At 37.0% G+C, this 5968-nt stretch overlaps 1 pseudogene; it reads right to left on the bottom strand.

The window, feature by feature from the left end:
* Nucleotides 1–5190: 5190 nt before the first annotated feature.
* On the bottom strand, nucleotides 5191–5656 carry LOC104871256 (annotated as a pseudogene).
* Between the last annotated feature and the right edge of the window lie 312 nt (nucleotides 5657–5968).

The raw sequence follows: 5968 nt of genomic DNA, 5'->3' as shown, positions 1-5968 counted from the left end.
TTTGTATAGAACATGTTTATATCTTGGTTTAAAGTGAAGGAAGGACAGGAGATGAATAAATACTAATGGGACCATATAGTGAGTATAGTGCTTTATGTGTGTATGTTTTATAATCCTGACAACAACTCTGCAAGAAAATGTAAGAGACTCTGGAACACAGATGTCCCTCAGAAGCCAGGAGATAAGCCTAAGTTTGTCCTGGTGCTGATGTCTCAGAGCCTAGCACTGTGACTTTCCCTTTCCTATGTATCACCTTTTCTCTTATTATGCATTTTATACTTTATTGTGTCTTGGTTTTAAATTTTTAAACTGCCTAGTCACCCCTGTTTAGTTTGTTATTGATATTTTAATTTCCTTTACCTTTTTCAATTATGTTGCTGCAGTATATGTTATGTTAATCTGTGTATATCCTAAGTTTTTACTTACAAATGAGCTTCTTTTACTTATGAAAAGGCCACCCCTAAAACAGGCTTTTATGATTAGGCCATTACCTTTCTGGGGGTGGGCCAAATTCCACAGATGTCTTTCACTAAAAAAAAAAAAAAAAAAAATTCCCAGCCCCAAACTGTATTGTGTTTCTTTCTCAAGGACCCCCCCCCATTTCTTTGAATATGTAGATACTTTAAATTTCTTTCTTCTTTTTTTGTTTTTTTTGGTACCGGGGAGGATTGAACTCGGGTCCTTGTGCTTGCAAGGCAGGCCACCGAACCACTGAGCTAAATCCCTGGCCCAGATACTTTACATTTCTAATAAATCACTTTATGTTTCTTTTTTTTTTCCTTTATGCTTCTTAAAAAAGAGAGAGATTTATATCCTGATCATCTGTATGGAGTGGGGCTTAGTTTTCTTTAATAAAACAAAAGCAAACCATGGAAATGCAGTTATACACAGAAGTTAAGAATCAGTGATTTTTAAAAATGGAAGAACAATGTTAAATAGTCTTAGATATCTTGTCTATACATTATCTAAATGAATATATGTATATATGGTATTATATAATGATACTTTAATGATATGTATATATGGTATTATAAATACGATACACAATGATTTCTCCTTATTTTAGCCGGTTTATATCTTTATCTTTCACTATCACAAATAATACATGTTTTAACCACTTCAGCTCTGTCTAGTGTTCACTCCGCACTTGCTGTATTTCAGCCCTGAAGGGATTCAGTGTTTCCATAGAGCACATGTCTTATCAAACTAAAGAATTCATTTGTTTCTATTAGAAAACTATTAGAAATGTATTTTATTAGGAAAGTATTTCATTCTTTCTGTAAGAAGAAAGCCAGAAATTGAGTGATATGTAAAGAAAAATTGGAAGTTCTGCTTATGTGTTTACCCTGTCTGAGGCTGACTTCCCAGAGGCAACCACCAACTTCCTCCTTATTTTCTAGGCATATGTGAAGTGCTTGACCTGTTTTGCAACAAGTCTCTGACCTAAAATGATTAAATCATTCTGAGCCTTAGTTTCCTGTTCTATAAAATGGGTTCTCAATACCTCATAGGATTATTGTGAGGATTGAATGTAACATCTGGAAAGTACTTAGTACCTGGCCTGTGATAGACACTCAATAAATAGAACAATTAGGATTATAATTATGATAGTGGCTGACAATCCACTTTCATAAGAAAGTGCTATAGTAAAGGAGCAAGGGTGCTTTGCATGATAGTTTCAGGCAGGATTGCTCACCTTATTAAAATGTCTATTCTAATTTAATACTATTTTCACATAAGCATAAGCAAATTAGAAGCTCGTCCCATTCACAGAAGGTGTCAAAGATAATGTATTTTTAATTTGCTCAGTTACAAATAAGCCAAGCTGCCTGAAGGGAAATTTTCCAGAGTGCAGGCATCTTTCACTGTGGATGAGATCACAAAGTTCTATCCTTAAACGCATAGTTTATATGGCATAATGCCAGGTAGTTTGCATACCCATCTTTAAATTCCATCTTTAGTCTCACAGTACAAATACAAGGTCCCCAACTCCTAAAAATTGTGTTGCTTTTTGGTTTGATTTTTTTCATTCTCTATAGATCCCATTTCTGACACTTTCTGAAATGGAAGTGTTTCTAGCTTCCTTTTAGTAGCATATCACAAACTGTGAGATAATGCTCTGAGCATCCTTGTTCAATTTCATAAGGATGCCATTAGATTTACCTACACAACACACGAAGATAACCCCATTCGTCTTACTTTTACAAGGACTGATTTCTGCTGATTTCCTGTCACTCCCAGAGTAGGCTGCCTCATTTGCAGTCATGCGATTTACGTACCCACCACACTCATGCTTGCCTCATAGCCCATAAGGGGCTGCAGGTCTAGGCTGAGATTCATAGAAGGAACCTATTGTGAAACAGCACAAGTACAGCTCTCTTGAGTAAAATAAATGGCTAAACAGGGGGTGGGTGCTCCTAATTATAGCTAATAGGATGTGTATTGAAAAACTTGTGTCTAATTTTATTAAGTTTGAGTTTTATGAGATACAAAGATAGTTGCTATTTTTTATTAGCACATGCTTGCAGTACATAGTGTTTTCATTCCTGTGGGGAGTTTGCATATGCACATAACACATCTTAACTGTTTTTTTCATCCATTTTCCCTCCTCTGTTTCCTCTATCTCTTGATCCCCTTCCCCTTTGCAAAAGATCTCACTACTTCCTATTATCTTTTAGTTTCCTCTTTATTTACATTTTGGGTTTCTCATATAAGAGAAACCATGTGACGTTTAAGCTCATATGTCTGATTTATTTCACCTAACATTATGGTCTCAAGGTACATCTGTTTTCTTAGAAATGATTCATGTTTATCCTTCTTTATGGTAGAATAGCACGCCATTTTGTGTAACTCTGAGATAAATGGCTTTGAGAGAATTGTTTCTAAATTAAATAATTTCTCTTCTTTCTAAGAAGGGATTAGAATCATGTTTTCAATTTAATTATGGGCCTATTAAGAGCATAAGAATGAATCTAAGCAGATGCGTAGAAGAATTGGGTTTCACATATTGCCCTCATAGTACAGTAATATAAAATTATGACTACTTGTTACATGTAGCTTGAAACATAGATGTCCTCTTTACATTCATGTTGCTCTTAAAATTCTCCTTTTGTTTTTCTAACTATTGAATGTAAGCTAATTTAAGGAAAGTGAGGAAGGCTTAAAACAGCTTAGTTCAAATATGAGAATAAGAAATCTAGAGGTATTCACACTGAAAATGAGACCTCCCAATCCGAAAGGTTAAATGTGTGTTAATCACTATGGTTTATAGCTCGACATGCCCCCAAAGCCTTTTGCACTCATAGGCATCACTTTGGGGAGGTGACTGGACCATGGGGTGTGATACTCATCTGTGGATTCATTCATTGATGAGTTTATGGCTACATGTGACGTTGGGAGGTGAAGCCTGGTTAGAGGAGGCGGGTCACTGGGAGCATGGCCTGGAAGGAGCTACTCCATCTCTCTGCTTTGTCTGCCATGCCACGGACTGTTTCTCCTCTGCCATACTTTTCTGCCATGCTGCCCTTCCCCAGAGGCAGCAGACTATGGACCGAGACCTCTACAACCTGTGAGCCAAAAACAAACCTTTCCTCCTATAATTTGTGGGTGTCATGTATTGTGTCTCAGAGAAGAGAATGTAACTGAGACAAGGTTCAAGTCTATTCTCTATTTACTATTATAATCAGTACTGGTAATATTGTGAATATATTTTAACACATATTTTAAAAAATCAGTGTCCTTCTCAGACCAAAAAAAAAAGGAAACTTACTTATGGTATATCCTATGCATTGTGGATATAAGTTTTTAACTCCTTTAGGTAATTACCGAGGAATATGATTGCCAGATCATGTGGCAGGGGTATGATTGACTTTGCTCATTTTTATGTTCCATTTTGTTCTGAGAGCTGAGGTAGTTGTGAACATGGCTGTTGCTTAGGAGTAGTTTAACAGCAAGAAATACAACTAATCTAAGCTAGCTTACGTCCAAGGTAATGTCACCTGAAATGACAGATTTGCACAGACCTCAAAGGTGAAAGAGCTTTCAGTGGTGTGGAACCAGAGGCTCAGGTGTCTTCTCGGTAGCTGGCTCCTTTTGCTTAGTTGTCTGTTCATACCTCACCTGCCACATTTGCATCATTTTTAGTCACTTCCTGCCACAGAATTTTTCTGCTTTTCCTGGTCCAATATCACCTTCATTGTAAATTATCCCCCAGTTTAAATCCCCTCAAAACACATGATGTTCTTTTTAAAGGTTTTAAACTCCACTTTAAGATAACTAGGTTCTTATGCAGTTGTACAAAATAATTCAGAGATACTGTATGTATTTTTTACCCTCTTTCCCCCAGTAGTAACATCTCACAAAATGATGAAATGACATAATAATCTGTCAAGATACAGAATAGTTCCATTGCCACTGGCATCCCTTCTGCTGCTGTTTTTATGGCCACTCTTTCTTCCTGCTGTCTTTGCTCCATCCTTACCCCTGGCTCTAATTGTTCTCCATTATTAAAACTTTGTCATTTTAAGAATGGTATGCTAATGCAATAATATAGAGTTCAGTGAATTTTTTTTTTTAATTCAACAGAATTCTCTGGAGATTCATCCTTTTTTGGCATAACAATTCTTTTTTATTACTGAGTTGTATTTTGCAGTATGGCAATGAGACAGCTTAATCATTTACAAGGACATTTTAGATTGTTTCCACTATTTCTGCTATTGCAAATAGAGCTGCTATAAACATTCATGTACAGATACTTGTGTGAACATAGTTTTCATTTCCCTAGGGTACATGACCAATGACAAAATTACTGAACTATAAAGCTTGGCTGCATGTTTAGCATTTTTTAAAAACTAGCTGTCAAACACAGTAGCTGTACCATTTTACTACTAGCAATATGTAAGGGATTTGGTTTCTCCACCTCCTTGCCAGTGTTTGGTCACTGTCATTATTTTTTATTTTATGTTTTCTGCTAGGTATCCAGTGAGTTCATTGTGCTTTTAATTCCATTTCCTTAGTATTTAATGGTATTTAATAGTATTTCATCTTTTCTTGTGCTTACTTTCCATCTTATATCCTCCTTGGTGAAATGTCTGTTCATATCTGTTGCCTACTTTTAAATTGGATTGTTTAGTTTTTACTATTTTTTATGGTGAAAAAAAATGTATTTAGAATTAGCCAGCTGGACTCGGTTTAGATGAACCCAATTTTGTTGTCAATATCTAAAGCATCACAATGAGGAGCCAGTCGAACATAAGCCTCTTCTCTTCATCAGGCCTGATTGGGGTACTGACCTCGGCCACATCAGTGTCACAGACCTCCTTCTCAGCCTGTTTGATCTGGTGCTTGTTCGGTCACATCCACAATGAGCATTACTTAGTGTGTTGCCCTCTGTCTTCTTCATGGCTGACTCCTTTGTCATGGTGAGCTTGATGGTGGCCCAGTGGTCAAGCTTGTTTCTCCTGGGGGCGCTCTTCCCAGGATATATGAACTGCCTCTGGAGCCACAGTGTCTTGGGACTATGGAAAGTGGGTGACGTGCAGATCTTCTTTTTGTGGCTGTGGGTGCCTTTCAGCACCGCCTTCTTGGCTTTCAAAGATTGTGCTTTGGGTTCAGTTTTGGCAGAGGCAAGACCTTCCTTCTTCACCTTTGGTGCCATCTTGATAAAAACACTTTCTTTTGGGGTTTTAAGAAGTCCTTACATGGGCTGGGGATTTAGCTCAGTGGCACCTGCACCGACCTGGCAAGCACAAGGTCTTCAGTTTGATCCCTGGTACCATTAAAAGAGCCATTAAATATTCTTGGTGCCAGGCTTTTTTTGACTATGCTGTTTGCAAATATTCTCCCTCCACTCTGCAATTTGTCTTTTCATATTATTTAGAGGACTTTGTTATAGAGTAAAAGTTTGAATTTTGATGAAATCCAATATATTACATTTTCCTTTGCGGATCATAATTTTGATGCCAGGTAT

This window comes from Fukomys damarensis, unplaced genomic scaffold, assembly GCF_012274545.1.
Source record: "Fukomys damarensis isolate Sample0158 unplaced genomic scaffold, DMR_v1.0_HiC HiC_scaffold_38, whole genome shotgun sequence".
NCBI lineage: Eukaryota > Metazoa > Chordata > Mammalia > Rodentia > Bathyergidae > Fukomys > Fukomys damarensis.
This window is presented reverse-complemented; position numbering and strand designations above follow the sequence as displayed.